The sequence below is a fragment of the Apodemus sylvaticus genome, chromosome 3 (genome assembly GCF_947179515.1).
Source record: "Apodemus sylvaticus chromosome 3, mApoSyl1.1, whole genome shotgun sequence".
NCBI lineage: Eukaryota > Metazoa > Chordata > Mammalia > Rodentia > Muridae > Apodemus > Apodemus sylvaticus.
The window spans coordinates 56,225,277-56,244,295 of NC_067474.1; positions in this window are offsets into that span (position 1 = coordinate 56,225,277).

A 19,019-nucleotide genomic window follows, 5' to 3' on the forward strand; every position below is an offset into this window, starting at 1 on the left:
TGTGGGTGGGGTGGGAGGGGGAGGTTGCTGGTGAGAATAAAGATGCTGGCGGGCTAACCAGCTCAGATACCTCTCTGGCCTAGATCCAAGGATTTGAATTAGCCCAACCCGATATCTACCTCATCCGGGAACTGCTGCAGTGCATAAAGCAGTCAGTCGTGCAGATTTAAAACTATAGGATCTCCATGGCACAGGGCAACAACAAGATATCTGAGAGGAGTACCAGAGGTTCCAGTATTGATAAAGTAGCAGAAGTCCGAGGGCCAATACCAGACCAAGGAGTCATTGCAATGAACACTTGCAAGCAAAGAAGTTTGGACAAAAGAATATACTGTGGGACACACTGTGACACTACCGCTTCCACAATGAGATTTTTTTTCTCTGTTGGGGTGAGGTTGCTATGGTGGAGGGCAGGTACGAGGGGGGACGAAGATGAGTGGGATTGGGGTGCATGATGAGAAAGTCTCAAAAAAAGTTAAAAAATAAAATAAGATAAGAATACAGTAAAGGGACTGGAGCCATGGTTGCCCTCCCACAGGACTCTGGCTTGGTTCCCAGCACCCACATAGCAGCTCACAACCATCTATCACTACAGTTCCAGGAGACCAAGGGCCTACCTAGGAACAGGGTGTACACATGGTGCCGAGACACACAAGCAAGCAAAACACCCATATGCATAAAACAAACATAAAAAAGGAGAATTCCATAAAATTATCTCTCCCTGTGATTCTATCATCTCCATTGTCCAGCAAATGTTAGGGATATTAATGGAATCTGAAAACTAAACTTTGCATACTTTAGATTTCAGAAATGCTTGGATTTTTACAGCTTAATGCAGCGGTCAGCGAGTTTTTTTTTTTTCCTGTGAAGAACAAGATAATAAATAATGTAGGCTTTGTAGACAGTGAGCTAGGAAAGGGCCTGACAGTAAATTACTTAGGCTTTGCAAATCCCATGCTAGGAAACCTTTGTACGATCTCCTTCCCAGAAGGCAGTGTGGGCAAGGCAAGTAAGGAGCTGTCTGAGAGCTCTCAGAGCTCCCCTCGCCTGAGCCCGCCAGGGTTTAGTGGCCCGGGCTGCCATCTTTAGGAGAGGGGATATTGTGTAAGGTGTGGAAGAGATCTGGGAGTCTGTCTTCATCCTTCATCCCGTTTTCTGAGGTAATTGCGTGAATCCTTGGCTCTTGTCTTTTCCTTATACCCCACTTCAAGGCGTTTGTCCCAAACCAATCACCACCAGTCCATCTGGCTTTCAGCTCTCCAAATTTTGAAAGTCTATCAGCTTTCATCTCACTTGTCCCCATCTGCTCCGTTTCCCTCCTTTATTTTCTTTAGATTATGAGCTCATTCTTTTTAGCACCCCCTTCGTGTGTGTGTGTGTGTGTGTGTGTGTGTGTGTGTGTGTGTGTGTGTATAATGGGGAAGGATAAGAAGTAAATGAATACGATTTAAATGTGACTAAAACCCTAAGTCCCACCAGGGTACAGATAAGCACTGCTCTTTGTTAGCAGGAAATCGTGCTGGAGATGCAGTCTCAACACAGTGTGAGTTCTTTTCCACTCAGTAAAGCCTTCTTCTCCTGCGCCGAGTTATTACTCCTGTTCCCAGGCCTGGGGTAAGCCTCTGATTTCTGCCTTTGGCTCTGAGCCTCGCTTTCCACATCTGTACCTTGTGCACCTTGTACCCCTATTGAAATTGGGGACTGTGTTTGTGGAGATGTTATAGGTAGGTAGGATTGGAGTGTCGGTATATGACTCATATTAGGCTGCCATCAAACCTCCATATTGTTTATTGTCCAAATATTATGCCATTATGTCCCTTGTCTATTGTTACCTCCAACACAAGATACAAGTGAGTGGGACTCCCTTGTTTGTTCTTTACTGCTGTATCTCCTATAGGTAGCATTAGGCTTGTAACCAACAAACACTCCTATAGATAATGAAGAGATGAGAGAGAAACCAAAATTCAAGGAATAATGTTTATTTCCCTGGCACAGGGACTCTCAGTAAAGGCTTTTAAAGTGGTGGGATTTGCAGGTGTCTTCAAGCTGCTGTAATCGTCTCGAGATTCATCCCCACAAAAGTAAGAGCTATGAAATCGGGTCTCAGCTGCAGGGCACACAGTAGGAGAATTCACTACTGTAAAATATTCAAATCCATAAAATGGCCTCTTGAGATGAGCCTAAGCCAGCCTGCCTCTCCCTCCATCCCCTCCACACCCACCCCGCCCCAAGGACAGGGCCCTTTAGTCAATAACAACCTAGCATCATGGAACTCTGAGACTCTCAGCTCTGGTTTAGACAGCTGCATCCCCAGCACAGCATTCTGTAACATTACAAATCCAGTATTCCTACATTTCTACATTGTAATAACGAATTCTAACCTTGAACTTCACTTCCATATGTGAAATTATCACAAAGGAAGAAAAACATTTAGGTCATCTCCCTAAAATCTCCGGGACTTACCTGAGTCGGGAGCTCACGCCTCCCGTGTCAGGAAGCGGCCACCTGCTTCATAGGTTTTTCCAAATTTCTTGTCAGAGGTTGATCCAGACAATTTGTCCCCTGCTAGAGTAGAAGGGACCTGACATCTTCAGAGTTGACATTCAAAATGTTTAACAGCTCTTGTTCAGAGGGGCAGGTACAAGAGTTTCTTTACTAGAAGTCATACCCAGAATCCTACAAGCCTAGTGACCAAAATGAGGGCTGCTGAGGTGTTGTGGCTAGTGCCCATCACTGGAGCAGAACAAGAGGTAAGTCAGAAAGGGGTTTAAAAGGAAGCCAAGAAGCCCAGATTCTTGTGGTATTTATGAAGATTTAACGTCTCTTTACAGATCTGACCACCAGGATCGCAAGATCTGATCCTTTAAACTGCACAGAAAAAAAGAATGACATTTTGAGGCAGAGAAAGGACATGGAGAACTGATATAGAAAACCTTTTTTTGACATATTTTTTTCTAATGCTATCATTACAAAAAAAAATGACTCCAAATGTACTTCAGTGTCAAGAGTGAGGATTAAATTGAGAGACTGTATTCTTACTGGAAACATATCTCAGTGAGAACCCAGCCTGGGACCGGTTGACAGAGGCTGAAAGAGAGAGACAAGACACGGAAGCGACAGCCTGTAGGGCTCAGAGCTGATTATGTCCAGGTTGATGTTTAAGAGACTCAGATCTTCATCTAATCCCACAAGCCAGTATTCAAGGAACAAAAGATGTCAGCTTTTGTACTGTCACGGAGAGGCGGACATGTCCCTAGAAAGTGCCTGAGATGAGAAGGCAGCGATGGAAGCCTCCGGTGCGCCTCTGGAACCTTCTCTCTGATCTTCAGGCACCTGGCATGTCTCAAGGGTTTAATTCAGTTTAGTCTCTACATTTGTACCCAAGTTGTTCTGTGTAGCCAGTAACACCCCCCCCCCATCTAAAATCCTGGCCTGAGAAGACTCGGGGGTGTGTATGTGACACTGTCTCCTGTTGTTCCCTCCTTCTGAGTACTCTGTCATCCAAGACATTTCCAACTGGGAAATGAACCCAAATTTCCCCCAAACAAAAACAGCAGGAGCCTCATAATTTCATATAGACCAGTGGCACACACACACACACAGACACACACACACACACACACAGAACTTAGTGCCAAATGAACTATACAAACAATTTAAGAGAATAATGATAGTGATGAAATTGTGGGTGGTTTTTCTAGGTTTACAAATTTCACTATAGTAGTTGTACTAATCTGTTTTCTGTAGCTGAAATTATCAACTCATAGAGAGGAAGGTTTGTTTTCGCTCAGTTTCACAGGATTCAGTCTATGTTCAATTACTCATGTTGCTTTTGAGTCTGTAACAAGGCAGCACATCACAGTTGGGGAGGATTGAGAGGCCGAACAAATACTCATCTGCTCACTAGGAAACGAAAGGTGCAGGGTCCTACAGTCCCCATAAAGGGTGTATCCCCAACAATATGAAGACCTCCTGCTTCAGTCTACTGCCTTCAAATGTTTCCAGATAAGACCAAGCGTTTTTAACATTAGGGCCTTTAGGGAAATTCCAGATCTAAGCAGTGGTGGAGGGGTAGCAATGATACTTCTATAATAATAAATTATTTCCTTCAAATGTTTTTATAATTCATGAATACATTTGTCTTAGTTGCGTTTCTATTGCTGTGACAAAACATCATGACCCATTTAATTTGGGGCTCATGTCTAAGGAGGATAGAGTGTGAGCAGCATAGTGGGGGACATGGAGGCAGGTAGACAGGCCTGAGGCAGGAGCAGTGGCTGAGCACTCACATCTTACTTGTAAGTAGGAGGCAGAGAGCTAACTGGATAGGGCATGTGCTTTGAAACCTCAAGGCCCTCCTCCTCTTCCAACAAGGCCACACCTCCCAATCCTTCCCAAACAGTTCCAGCAACTGGGGGCCAAGTACACATATATACGATTCTATGCATATGTGGCCATTATAATTCAAACCATCACAATGTTTTAGGTAAGTTTTATAAATATAGATAAAATGTTCTTTTTAAGTATAAACAGCTTGTTGATACTAGACTATCTCTATAACAAAATGAAAAGTTTATCTGCACATTTTCTATTATGCGTTTATCACTGCTTGCCTGTTTTCTGTCCCAGGCTAGCTCCCTCTACACTGTAGGGTAACATCAGCCCCAACTCCCACCCCAGAAGACAAGTTTCATGGGGGCAGGAATTCCTGTGGCCATCATTACTGTATCCTAGCTCCAAGAACAACGTTTGGTAAATGCAAGTCATTCACTAAATATTGCAGAATAAACTAATGAAAATCTGCATGACTCTCTTTTAGTATTTTCAATTACATCTATGTGTAGGTATGTGCATCTGAGCACCTGTTCCCACCAAGGCCAAGTTGGAACCCCTAGAGCTAGAGTCACAGACAGACAGTTGTGTTTACAAGAAGTTGTATAAGCCACACAATGTGAGTGCTGAGACTAGAACCCAGGACCTTTGCAAGAGCAATTCTTAACCACCGAGCCATCTCTCTGGCCTTAAATCTATATAAGTCTTTATCCAAATTCAGATACATTAACACAGTTAAGTGAGAGCTAGGAAAATAAACTTATTATACACATATTTTGTCAAGGAATCTTAAAAATGTATTTGTTTATTTTATGTGTATGGGTATCTGTCTGCATGCATGTCTGTGGACTACATTAATGCCTGGTGCCTGCAGAGGCTAGAAGAGTGTGTTGAATCCCCTGGGTCTGGAGTTATGGGTGATTGGAAACTGTCATCGGGTACTGCGAATTGAACTTGGGTCCTATGGAAGTTCAGCCAGTGGTCTTCACTTGATTAGCCACCTCTCCAGCCCTCTAGCAGAATTTTTAATGACAAACACTCATGAAGTAGCTATGTTTGGCTTTATACTAAGCATTTGACTTATGAAACTTCATAATAGATTGGCCTTACTCCTAACAGAAACCCAGAGAGGTTAGCACTGTCCTTAGCTAGGTGGATATGATTTCTTTTTTAGTTTAGTAAAGCCTGAGTCAACTTCCATGAGTTGTTCTCCATGTTCTAAATCACTAAAGATAGCACTGGAGTTCTTGTTATTTGGACTCTCAAAATACACAGTGAGTAGAAGAGTTGCCATGAGGTTCCGGATGCCTCGGTCGTGGTATGCACGGCAGCAGCTCCATTCTTTCCAGATGACAGATACAAGCGAGTAGTCATGTTGCCGTGTCACGAGGCTATAGAGAGGGAGCATTAATAAGTGATTACAAAATTCTTTGTAAATACAGGGTACCATGGAAATGCAAAACATCTACAACAACAGTAATTAGTTCTAATTACTACTTCTATTCTGTGTGCAGCTGTCTCTCAAAACCCACTTGGAGAGTTTAATCATCCAGATCAATAAAGTCACCTCCCTCTCTCCCAGACCTGACTGTCTGGCTGTCCTCGGCTCCCTTTACCCCCGACCGGCCAGCCTTCTCTCTGCTCCCTTTTCTACTCCCACATGGTCAGCAGAGGCTAAATATTAAGTATTAATGTGGTGGCTCTGCCTGAGCATCGAGCTTTCAAACAGAATTGGGGAAGAGATCTGGAGAAGCATTCAGACCTTCTAAACTCCGCCCACTGCCCCCTCCTATGCAGAAGAGGAAATTTCCCTTGCAAGTTCTATTCATGCTCAACAAAAACTATAGTTTGGATTTGGGGATTTTTTTCTTTTTGGTCAGAGCCTCACTACATAGTTCCGGCTGTCCCTGAAGTTCACTGTGTAAACCAGGCTGGCCTTGAACACACAGAGATCTGACTGTTTCTGCCTCCCAAGGGCTGGGATTAAAAGCATGCGTCCACATCCAAAGACTTGAATAATGACTGTCCACCAAAGGCTTTGCTTTGGTCTATGGCACAACAGGACAACAGTGGAACATTTCAGGATGGGGGCTTGTGGGATGTTCCCGGAAGCATACCATATTGAAGGGACCAATACAGGCAGAAGATCTGGAGAATATCTATCCCTAAAGCCAGAGAAGGGTTTGCTTTTGTTGTTGTATTGTGTTGTGTTGTTCCTTTAAGGTGAGAGTGTTACCAGAGGTGTCTGAGGCAGAGCATGGACCTGGAAGGTCTCAATGGAGGCTCAGCCACCATCCCTCGACTGAGCAATTAGACAGGTGGTCATGGAAAACAGGAAGAGAGAATTTATTCAATGTGGCCACACTGGGAAAGGAAACAAAAAGGTCCAGTGATTCCCCCCAAATCCATCTTTGAGGTCCTGACATAGGGTTTAGTCTTAAGTAAAAGGTAATATAAATATAAATAAAATACAACAGTCTGCCAGCAGTTCTGGTCAAGCCTTGTCTGGCATCAGTTCCTTGGCTCCAATCCCTCCTGCAATGGCTGACAAATGACCAAAACTGTCATTTTCTCTGACTAGCCAGGCTTTAGCCTTTTCCTTCCCCCAGCTGGAGATTCCATTGGGAAATTCTAATTTCTTGGGGTCTATTATTTCAGTAGTCTGACAGCTACAGAAAAGGGCAGAAGTGTGTATTTAGAATATCTTCATTCCTATCAGGATATGAGGGAGAGAGAGAGAGAGAGAGAGAGAGAGAGACAGAGACAGAGACAGAGAGAGAGAGAGAGATCAAACCACAATAATGATGATTAGCAGGGAAATTGTGCACAGAGAAACAATCGCTGTGCTCATAACCTGAAGACTGGCTGACAACCCTCTCAGGAGGAGAGCTTCCCTAGGCAGGGAGCAGAGGCGAGCACAGCTCGGAAGGGATTGTAGTGTGAGGAAGTCGTTTGTTTGTGTCGGCTTTTCTGGTACCGTGTTGCATCATGACTTCTTTCGTGCTGATAATATGAAAATGATCCAGTAGAGATAAGAATTATTCAACGAGAGATGGATGAGGACAGGGAAGGGAGGAGATGAAGCTATGATGCAAGAATCTTCTGAGCTGTACGGGTAAAGGACAGCATCATCGCGGTGGTGATGGTGAGGGGCGAGCCATTCCCAGTTCTCCTGTCAAACACACAAGCACTCCATCAAAAAGAGAAATGGAGCGCAGAACAATTAAGGCAGACGCCCAACGCTGGCTTCTGTTGCTGGTCTGTTGTTACTACCCTGCTGTTCCATCACCGTGAGAGCAAGGGAGGCAGCAGAGGTCAGGACTCCAGAGCCTCCGCTGTGACGCCCACAAGCTCCATGCTGCGTCTTTCCATCCTCAACACTTGCAGCACCGTAGGGCAGCCTTCCGACATCCTCTGCATCCATCAAGGGATGTGACATTACCTTTACTTGCTGTCCTGAGTGGGACAGGAGGAAAGGTCTACTTGAAAGCTTTCTCTTTTAGGCCAGTGGCCAAGAGCCCAGTGTGAGAGTTATGCTAACGTTCAAGTACATCAGTGCAATCAGGAACAGAGGAACTGACCACAGAGAGCATCTGCAAACCCAGCAGGCCCACTTTGATCTGATGAAGGCCAGGATGTATTACCCGGCCCCCACAGGTCCCTAATGTATTATAACTATGTTAGAGTTTTTGCCTTCACAGATTGCTTTGGAGGAAAAACTGAGGAATCATCACAGTATGCATTTGCCATCGTGTTGGGCCTTCTTTTTCTTCTAGGTCAAGCCCCTTGCTGCCTTTCCATCATTAGAGGTCATTATATGATCATGGCTTCTTACATTCATCCCTACGTGGTACCGGACAGGAAAGAAAAGCCACCACTTGGATGCCAGTGGCCCTGACACCAGTGTTTCTACGGTAGTCTGGTGGATGGTGTGTCTCTGGGCTCTCCATGGAACATAATCAACTATGATATTATATTACATACATGATACTATAATTTCACATAATGTGCTATTATGCTTGACCGTTTCCAACGTTTCTTTACTCTTTCCACTGCCTTCTAGGGGAGCTCCAGTATTTTGCTTTCCCTCAACACTGCCAGATTTGTCAAGCCTCTAAGAAACAGTCCATCCTCTTGGGTTCTTAGTAGGGATTTGAGTCCTGCGTTGACAAACACACACATGCATAGACACATGCACATACATTCATATGCATGCACATGCACATTCACATGCATACAAACACACACACAACTACACACAAATCAGTGAATTCTTGTTTATCTAATCTTATCTATAAAGAAATCATACTCAACACCATCTTGCTTCTATCAATATGTTTTTTTGGATCCAATTATATACCATATCTTTTCTCCCTTACCAGGTACTGGTTTCCCCTTCTAGGTTGTGCTGGTTTAGCCCTGCATTACTGGCCTAGCAGGAGCAGGGTGGGACTGCTGAGGGGAATACCTAGTGCCCTGTGAGGACCAAGGCAGAATATGAAATATCTATTGAAATGCTAAGTGCTGGGGCTTACTAAGGAGAAGCAGGCCGCATCTGCAGTCTTGGCACTCAGAAGCGCTTCAGAGCCAATGTTCCCAATAGCATTCATCCAGATGTCCCTTCCCATATGTCAGGGTCCAGGGTTTCTTGAAACAGGACCCTGGACTTAGCAGGACAGATTTGCTTTGACTGATTATTTAGGCCTCTGGCGCTCTGCCACTCTAACTCCCAGATCAATCACCTCAGGCTGCATCCTGGGTCTTTTATTGCTGCAGTATGAAAAGGTTCTCCTGCCTGGGTTCCAGTTATTTGCTAGTGGCCTTCCAGAGTCTCAGCCTCGGTCAGCTTAGCAGTAACTAAGTAGTGCTGCTGCCTTTGTAGGCACTGGCCCATCACACCATGTGTTTTACACAGTGAATCACCGCACAGGCAAGGGCAATCCTTTTACCTGAACATACCCCAGAATGTCTTCATAGAACATATTTCTTGGACCATGTGGACCAAGAAGATATCAAAATGAAATAGGATACAGAGAGAATTGTGATGGAGCCAGAAAGAATTTCCTGTGAGGAAAGAGGGGAGAGAATTAGAGAAACTAAGAGTGGTATTGTAACATAAGTTTGACCTCAGAAAGAGAGAGAAAACAGACAGACAGACAGACAGACAGAGACATGCAGAGAGACGCAGAGGAAGAAAGGATAAAAACTAGACTGCACGCAGTTCTAAGAAGATTCCAACAAGGCCATGAGCCTAGAACCCAAGTGGCTGTCAAATACACGGCTAAGGAGTCGTCCTTCCCGAGCATCTCCCTAGAATCCAGCTCTTGCTGAGAGAATGTGGCCTTAGTGTCACTGCAGTGACTCAGAGTGTGTCGAGCTAAGGTGTCGATCAATCACAGCACGCGACATGATGTGTGGTTTTCGTGGCTTTTCAAGGCTACCACAGTACCTCACAGGATTACTCTGGATGTTAAATAACAGACACAGAAGCTTAATTTTATCTAGTGTGATAAGCAAGCACTTAATACGAGAATTGCATTTGATGGTAGAATTATGTTTATTAATGGTCAGCTCTGTTCCACTGAAAAGGCATTATTTCATGGTCTTGAAATTTAGTTGCTACACCATAATGTCCTGATATCTTCATACTCAAGACTGCTATAAACAGATTACTTCTATGTTGTCCAACAGAAGCTAAACTTTGCTAAACTTTAGGTTCTCTCTCTCTCTCTCTCTCTCTCTCTCTCTCTCTCTCTCTCTCTCTTTCTGTGTGTCTGTCTCTCTCTGTGTTTGTGTCTGTCTGTCTGTGTGTCTGTCTCTGTCTCTCTATATATATCTCTATCTCTCTGTCTCTGTGTGAATGTGCGTGTGTCTGTCTGTCTATCTCTGTCTGTCTGTCTGTCTCTCCCCCCCCCCCCTTTTTGGTTGGTTGTTATTTTGAGACAGAGTCTCACTTGGCAGAACCGACCATGACCTCACTATGCAGATCAGGCTGGCCTTGAACTCAACAGAGATCCTCCTGCTTCTGCCTCCTGGCTACAGGGATTAAAGGCATGTGCCATCACACCCTGCTGGATCACACTGTTCACGTAGTAAGGTTCTATAACCTAATTTCCATACTCACTCAAGGATATGCATTTGCTGTTTTATAGGTCTAGAAACATTTTTCTATCAATCTAACAAGAACTGGTGTATTACATAACAAAAATTATACTTCTAAAGTGGAGCATTTCTGACAATGCCTGAAATTACCTTTAAAAGTGTATCTGAGTGTAATAAATGTTGGCAGTATCTCTTTACAATAATGTAACAAAGCCTATGGTTCAAGAAGCTGCCCTTAGAGCACCAGGCACAGAGAGCAGTGCTGTATCTTCAGCACTTGAGGGGCCAAGTAAAAGAGCAAAAGATCACTGCATCCAAGGCCAGCCTGGGCTACATAAGCAAGCTCCGAGCTAATGTAAGCTACAATATGAAACCCTGTCCCATAAAACAACTGTATTTACATATAGAACTCATAAATTCTTATATAAATTTAATGAATATAGAATTCATAAATATTGGTGCCGCAGAGACAAAGCAGGAAGCTGTTTTGGAACTTACTGACTCAAGCGGTGTGAGGCCCCGAGCAACCACCCCAGAGCTAAGATCGCATTGTAATAGGAACAAAGAGAGTAAGAAACTTCCCGAAGAGAAAATATCATCAAGCGCTAGTCACTGTTTTGGTCCAGTGGGTAAGGAAAAGGAAGTAAACAACATTAAAAAAAAAAAAAAAACCCGAGGTCCTGAGAAAGAAAATGGGCCAATTGAGACCACAGAAACCAGGAGCTGCGTCTGGTTTGGGTTTAATGTGTTCATCAATCGCTTTCCGGTTTTCTACTAACAGCAACCTCCACCCAATATCCATAAAAATAATATTGTTTAAGAATTAAAATAGAGTCAGGCAATGGTGGCACACGCCTTTAATCCCAGGACTTGGGCAGCAAAAGCAGGTGAATCTGAGTTCCAGGCCAGCCAGGGCTACACAGAGAAACCCTGTCTCAAACAAAACAAAACAAAACAAAACAAAACAAAACAAAACAGAATTAAAGTAAATCTAAAGGAGGAAAAACAGGCCAAAGGAATGATATTTTTTGAGAATCAGCATTCAACTTCACCTTTAAAAACATTCTTTTTAAGTTCTGTATATGTGTGTCTGGGTGTGTGCATGTGTGAACTCATAGAGGCCAAAGGCATTGGGTCCCCCAGAGCTGGAGTTATAGGCAGTTGTGAGCTGTCTCACTCCAGTGCAGAGGACTGAACTCTGGTCCTCTGCAGGAGCAGTACACACTCTGACCTGCTGAGACATCTCTCTGCCCTGTAAGACCCCAATTACATAAATCTTTTCTTCAACATATTTTTCTTCACTCCAATCTGCTTGAATTGGATTTCTTTCATTTGAAAGTGGAGTTCGGACACTTCAAGAGTGAACTGATTTGATGGATAAAGCTGAAGTTAATGGGATTGTTAATAGGAGTCAACGACCCAACAAAGAAGCGTACATTTACAAACTAACAGGTGACCTTTTTCTTTTTTTAATCTTTAACTGATTCTTTGTGAATCTCACATCACACACCCCAATACCATTCATCTCCCCGTCCTTCCATATCTTCTTCTGTAAGACTCTGGAGACCTCCTGAGTGAAAAACTTGGAGTCCAAAATCGATGCATAAAGCAAGAGGAATTTATTGTTCCAGCATGTTGGGGGCCACCCAACATGGAGAGAGAACAACCACGCACAACCCATCCAGCAGGCCCTTATACAGTCCTCATGGCAGCCTCCATTAGGCACAATGTGATTGGCAGAACAGTGTGACTTTTAAACTGATCGGTCTTTAGGGAATGAGGTAGGTGGCCAACAGTCTCAGAATAACTCAGGGCCTCCCCTACCCACAGGGACCTCCCTGTGGCCTAAGGAATGTAATCAGCCCTTCTCTTCTGGAGGGTGTGTGTGTGTGTGTGTGTGTGTGTGTGTGTGTGCGTTTGTGTGTGTGTGTCTGCCTGTGTTCTTTATGACCTTTCTCTTTCAGGAGGGGAGGGGCCTGGTGGAATTTTCCAAAGTTTCTGAGCTGACTTCTTCACTTCCACCCTTGAAACCTCCCTCCACAAAGAAACAAACAAAACGATCAAATAAATAAATAATCAAGAAAGAAATAAATATCTCACCATGGAAGCTGCAGTGTGTCAAAACGTCTTACTTGCAAATGTTCATTGCAATGAGTCACAGGTCTGGTTCCAGGCCTCTGGCTTCTGCTACCCTTGGGATATCCTGTTGCCATCCTGTGTCATGGAGATCCTACAGCTTTGGTTTGGAGTCCCTTCTCGCACACTCCAGCAGTTCACAGATGGGGTAGATCTTGAGGTGGGCTTAAATAATACATAAAACTATCCACTGTCTTAATATCCATGCAGCTATAAGCTAAGAGGGAACACTATGTAGAAGACATGGGGCTCTTTATAAAGTTTGTGTTCCAGCACTGAACGACTTTGTCATCTTGTACAATATGATGACTGGCACGTGTTATCACATGCTCTATGGCACTCGTGATACAAAGAACTCCATATGCATTGCTTTAACCGTTTCACACTTAAGGAGACAGAATGAGGACCATCAAGAACTCCTCCCCAGAGACACAGATCTACTAAGTGCAGTTCTGCAATCTGAGTACAGATCTCATACCAACACACTTGATGTAAGTCCTCACTATCCTTTAGATCTCACTCAGTGAGAGACATTTCCCACAAAAAAAGTCCATTAGGTCCATGAAACCTTGGTTAAGTGTGATGGTGATAGATTCACCAATCCCCTCTAATGTGGACATTTATCAATGATGGAGACATTGGCAAGATATGTCTTAGAATTCCCATAACCTGTCCAGTCTGGTTCCTGCTACCAAACTCTTCATTAAAATTGCTTTCAAGACAGTCCCAGCAACACCCACATTGTCTAATGCAATGACTATGCTTAATATACACCATTAAAATCTGTCAATAAAGCTTTTTAAATTGACTGAGCCTAGCAGCATATGTCTGTAACCACAGCACTTGGAAGGCAGAAGCCAGCCTAGGCTACTTACCAAGGTCAGCTCAAAAAACCATAGAGGGGGTGTGGGGATGGCTCACTGTGAAGTTCAGTGGTAGAGCCCTTGCTTCCCATGCATGAGGTACTGGCTTCTGTCTCCTGCACACCCCCTACCAAAGTACCCCCCAAAATAACATTGCTGATGAGAATCAGCAAGAGCTCAGCTTGCCTGCCCCCTGCTGTGTCTGCCTCCCTGCTTCTCTCCTGCCTCCTGCCTCCTGCCCCCTGCCTCCTGTCCCTTGTCCCCTACCCCCTACCCCCTACCCCCTACCCCCTGCCTCCTGTCTCCTACTTTTTGTTTCTTGCTTCCTGCTTCCTGCTTCTGGTTGTTTTTTTGGCTTGTATCCTCCCAGTTCTTCCCTCTTCTCATGCAGTTACTCCTGAGTCTCTTGCCAAGACTTTGCAGCTCCCCCTAGCTCCTTAGAAGAAAGCATCCTTGATCACATTCTGTGTCTCTTTCTACCTACACTGCCCCAGTGACCACAAGTAAAGCCGCAGCCTCAAGAACTACACTGATGCTCCCAAATTTGGATCCTCAGCCCTGGCCTCTCTTGTGAACTCCCTGTCCCTAAACCTTTCACCACTGTCCTGATGTCCAGTTGGCTTCTCAGACTGAAAGTTTTCTCCCGTGAGTTCTTGGATGTTCTCTCAGGTGCTGGCCCCAGGAATAACTATCTGGTCCACAGCCCACAATTCTTGGTCTCCATCAGCCAGAACTCCTCCAGCCCCTCCCCTGCCACAGCAGAACTTTACTTGTCTAGGTTTGACTAACCTCACTTGAGCTTTATACATCCTCTCCTATGCATCCCTAGAAAACCCTAAACTTTCTCTCTCCTGGTACTCATCACAAGGCAAGGATGCTGTTGCCAGCTCACTTGTCTATACTTTTGATAGGCTTCAAGCAGGGGCCATATTTATTGATTTTAATATTTATCATTTTTACTTATATGTATGCATGTGTATTCGAGGTGCCTGTGGAGGCCAGAAGGCATCAGGTTCCCTGCAGCTAGAGTTACAGGTGGCTGTGAGCTGCCTGATATATGGTGCTGAGAACTGAGCCTAGGTCCTCTGCCAGAGCAGTAAGTGTTCTTACTGGTCTAACCTCAGTAGCTAACACAAAGCTTAAAACAAAACCGGTACTCTAGGAATGAACAAATGCACTCCTAAGTCTGCGGCTGGGCTCAGCGGCGGCCATGTCTGCCTCTCAGAGGCGGCCATGTCTGTCTGCTGTGCATCTCCTGCTCTGCTCCAAATAACCTCTGGGCATTTCTTGGCTGCTGCGTTACTTTCCTAACTCGAGCATCATTCAGTTTCCAGGATGATCTTTCTAAAGCTAATTAGGTTACAATGTCCTAACTGAAAGGTTTCAGTGGCGTAGCTAGAACCCACGGGGCAGTTTGAATCCTGAGCACAGTGTGGCACACACAGGGGTCTTCGGTCCCTCCCAACCTCTTCTCCAGCCACACCCTCCACCACTAGTGACTCCAGCATGTCACTAGTCCTTGCATAATACACCCTTATTTGTTCAACAAAATGTCTAATGGCTGCTTGCTGTACGCCAGAGGAATCCCTGGGACAGCAGGAATAGGACTAGAACGTGATGGATGAAGGGAAGAGCCCCCACCTGTGAGGCCTGCGTCCACCATTCTCACGGGCCACCCTGAGCAGGAGCCCTTTGCTCAGGACTCCCACAGAACTGCAGGAATCCCTCCCTGATGCTTTATCACAACATCTTGTCATCGGTACTTGTAAACATTAATCATGTTGATCTAGGCTTTAGGAGAACTGAAGCTCACACAGTTTGGTTATGCATGTGAGAGGTGGGGCTTCTTTGAGGAAAACTATTGCAATACTTCTAAGCCTGACTATGGTAAATCACCCACTTGGTTTCCCCATCCCTCCCTAAACTATGGACTCCCACTTAAGCTGTACCCCAGGCCGCTCAGGGTCTGTCTTTCCAGGTTTATGATCTCTCTTTGTATTTGACCACAAAGACGCTACAGGACCGAATGTTGCCCAGAAGTTCACCCGAATTTGTTTTCTGGGGTAACAATGCCCTACAGCTTCCTTGTGACCTAGAGGATCACTCATCCTAACACTTCCTCCTAATTCTTGCAGCTTTTATTAGAAGTCGGAATCTGGGGCTGGCAAAGTAACTTGGCAGCTAACAGTCCTTGCTGCTCTTGCAGAGGACCTAAGTTTAGTTCTCAGCACCCACATCAGCGCCAGAGGATTCAAACCCCTTTCTGCCTCTGCAGACACGTTCCCTATCTGTCTGTCTGTCTGTCTAAAATAAAAATCTTCAGAGAACCATTCTAGCAGCTTCCAGGGTGCTCCCGTTGTTCTCAATCTGTTCCCAAAAGGCACAGGACCCACCACAGCTGATTAAGAGAATGTGCAAGGGTGTTCCCTCCTCACCAAAGGATTTCAAAGCTAAGTATAATTTGGACTGTAGGATGTACAAAGTACCTACATAAAATCTAGAGCTATAAAAACTCTCCCTGGCTTCTTCCATAAATCTACATAAGCCTCTCATGCTAACTAAATCTGTAGTTTTCTTGGTCTAAGATCATTTTGTCTGGATTCTCTAGAAGTACATATTATATTCATCTAAGTATTTCCTAAGCTGCCCCAAATCAAAGGATCAAAATCACTTCAGGATAAAAAGAAATGTCTGTGCCCTTGATGTGTCGATTATGAGTGAAGTGTTGTGAGACTTCAAAGAGGGGTAGTGTACGGTCTACTTCTCAAAGACATCAGGAAGGTCTAGGTCTCCCATGAGAACGTTTGTCTTACCTGTGATGTGATCTTTCCTTCACCTCTCTAGCTGTGAGTTTCCCAGCTTAAACCAATCCCATTAACAAGTCACATGCTTGTCAGAGAAATGATCCCAAACAAACCCGTACCAGCAGCAGCTCTTCTGTAAATGCAGAGAACAGACCCAGAGAAAGCCGCCTTTTTAAATGCTTATCCTTGCCTCTTGATATACTAAAGGAAGGCAGCACATTCTGAATCAGCTTAATTTCATTAACGAGAAAATGAGCAAATTCAATACCATTCTAAGCTACATAGTAATGTCTTGCTTAAGAAAACTCGAACAGGCTGACAGAATGACTCAGTGGGAAGAAACACTTGCTGCTCACGTTTGGTGATCTGGGTTTGATCCTAGGAAGCCGTGGAATAGGGAGATAAAGGTGTCCTCTAACCTCCATACTTGAGTCATTCTGTATACACACTTACACATTTATACACAGAGAGATGGGGGATGGAGGGATGGAGGGGGATAGAGGGGAGGGAGAGAGAGAGACAGACAGACAGACAGAGAGAGACAGAGAGAGAGACAGAGACAGAGAGACAGAGAGAGAGAGAGAGAACAAACAGGGGCTGGAAAGATGGCTCAGCACTTAAGAGCCTCTGCTGCTCTTGCAGAGGACCAGGGTTCAGTTCCCAGCATCCACACAGCAATTTACAACCATTTGTAACTCCAGTTCCAAGGGATCTAGTGTTCTCTCGTAGCCTCTGTAGGCAACAGGCAATAATATAGTGCACACATATACATGTAGGTAAAACACTCGTACACATAAAATAAAAATAAATATCTTAAATAAATGCACCCAAATAAAAAAAAAAAACTCCCCCAAATCCCATATAGGCAAAATGACCGATGTTGGAAAAGAATGATCTCGTCAATAACCAAAGCTTCCCACTTTATGAAAACAGGGAAGCATGAGCAAGCAAAGCAGTAGAAAAACAAGTAGAAGTCAGAAAATTGAGACCTGAGTGTGATCACTGGGATACAATACAGAAAATAACGAGTCGAAGCAATAAACGCCAAAGTTAATTTTAAAAGATAACAAAATAGACAAACCTTTGGCTAGACTCACCAAGAAACAAAGCAAAAGGACAAAAACTCCTGAGCTGAGGACTCAAAAGATGGTCAGAGGCTCAGCTGTTGTCACACAAGCATAAGGAACGGAGTTTGGGTCCCCAGAACCCACACAAAAGCAGTGTGGGTGTGGAGGCCCATCTGTAATTCCAGCTCTTAGAACACAGAGACAGCGTCCTCCAGGGCAAGCTGCCTGGCTAGACGGGCCATCAGCAAGATCTAGGTTCAGCCGAGAGATTCTGCCTTAAAAGAATAAAATGAGGAGATCAAGGAAGAGCCTGGATGTCAACCTCCAGCCGCGGCATGCATGTGTCCACACACATGTGTTCATCCACACACGTGTGTTCACCCACACATACACATACGCCAGCCCACATGCAAGGTTGCACATGCACACAACACACAACACACACAGACGCACGTTTTAAAAGGTCACTGTGTAGAAATAAAAGGGAGATTTAACTGCCAAGTCCAGTGAGATTCAAAGGATTATAAATCTCTCCAGGTTCTTTTGAGGCAGAGCCCAAAGGACAGCTTGAACCCAGGAGTTCTAAAGCATCCTGGGCAGCACGGTAATTCCTTGTCTTAAAGTCAGAGCACAAATGATAAGAGAGCGTATGAATTGAGAAAAAGCTTTGGAAATCTACTAAAGAAGACAAAGACGCTGGAGAAGAGGAGAACAGAAGATTCCAGACACTGGGAAGGAAGACAGAAAGCAGCCCAACACACAGACCCCTGCCCAGGGAAGGCAACGGAAACTGCTCCAAGAAGCAATCTCCTGCTGGGTGGTGGTGGCACATAGCTTTAATCCTAGCACTTGGGAGGCAGAGGCAGGGGGATTTCTGAGTTTGAGGCCTGTCTGGTCTTCAGAGTGAGTTCCAAGACAGCCAGGGCTACACAGGGAAACCCTGTCTCAAAAAAAAAAAAAAAAAAAACCAAAAACAAAAACAAACAAACAAACAAAACAAACAAACAAACAAAAGAAGCAAGCTCCAGGAAAGCTAGGCGGTCCTGCCCTCAAGACATGCCCTCTGAGCACATAAGCCTCCAGTCCACTGTGAGTTTAAGTGAGACAAGGACTCTCCAGGGAGGGCTTCCCAGCAGCAGAGGAGAGTTCCACTTATTCCCACCGCAGGACTGATGAACGCAGGTAGCAAGGAGTCATGTGTTAGAGACACTCTGTTGTTGAAAACCGAGCTACCCTAGACAGGGCCTTGTGATGCTGCCCAGGACAATTTAGATCTCCTGGGCTTAAACCATCCTTTGGACTAACCTCAAAAGTACCTGGAACTGTTTATAATCTGTTTTTATTTCTCTAGAGTTGCTGGCTAGCTCTCCCTCTTGTTTCTACTCAGTAACTTTTAAAGATTAGCACATGTATGTGTTTGTAGTGTGTACACATGTGCACATGTGTAGATGTATGTGTTTGTAATGTGTGTATATGTGCACATGTGTAGATGTATGTGTTTGTGGTGTGTGTTCATGTACACATGTGTAGGTATATGTGTTTATGGTGTGTACACATGTGCACATGTATAGATGTATACATTTGTGGTGTGCACACATGCACATGTGTAGATGTATGTGTTTGTGGTGTGTGCACATGTGCACAAGTGTAGATGTATGTGTTTGTGGTGTGTGCACACATACACATGTGTGGATGTGTGTATTTGTGGTATGTGC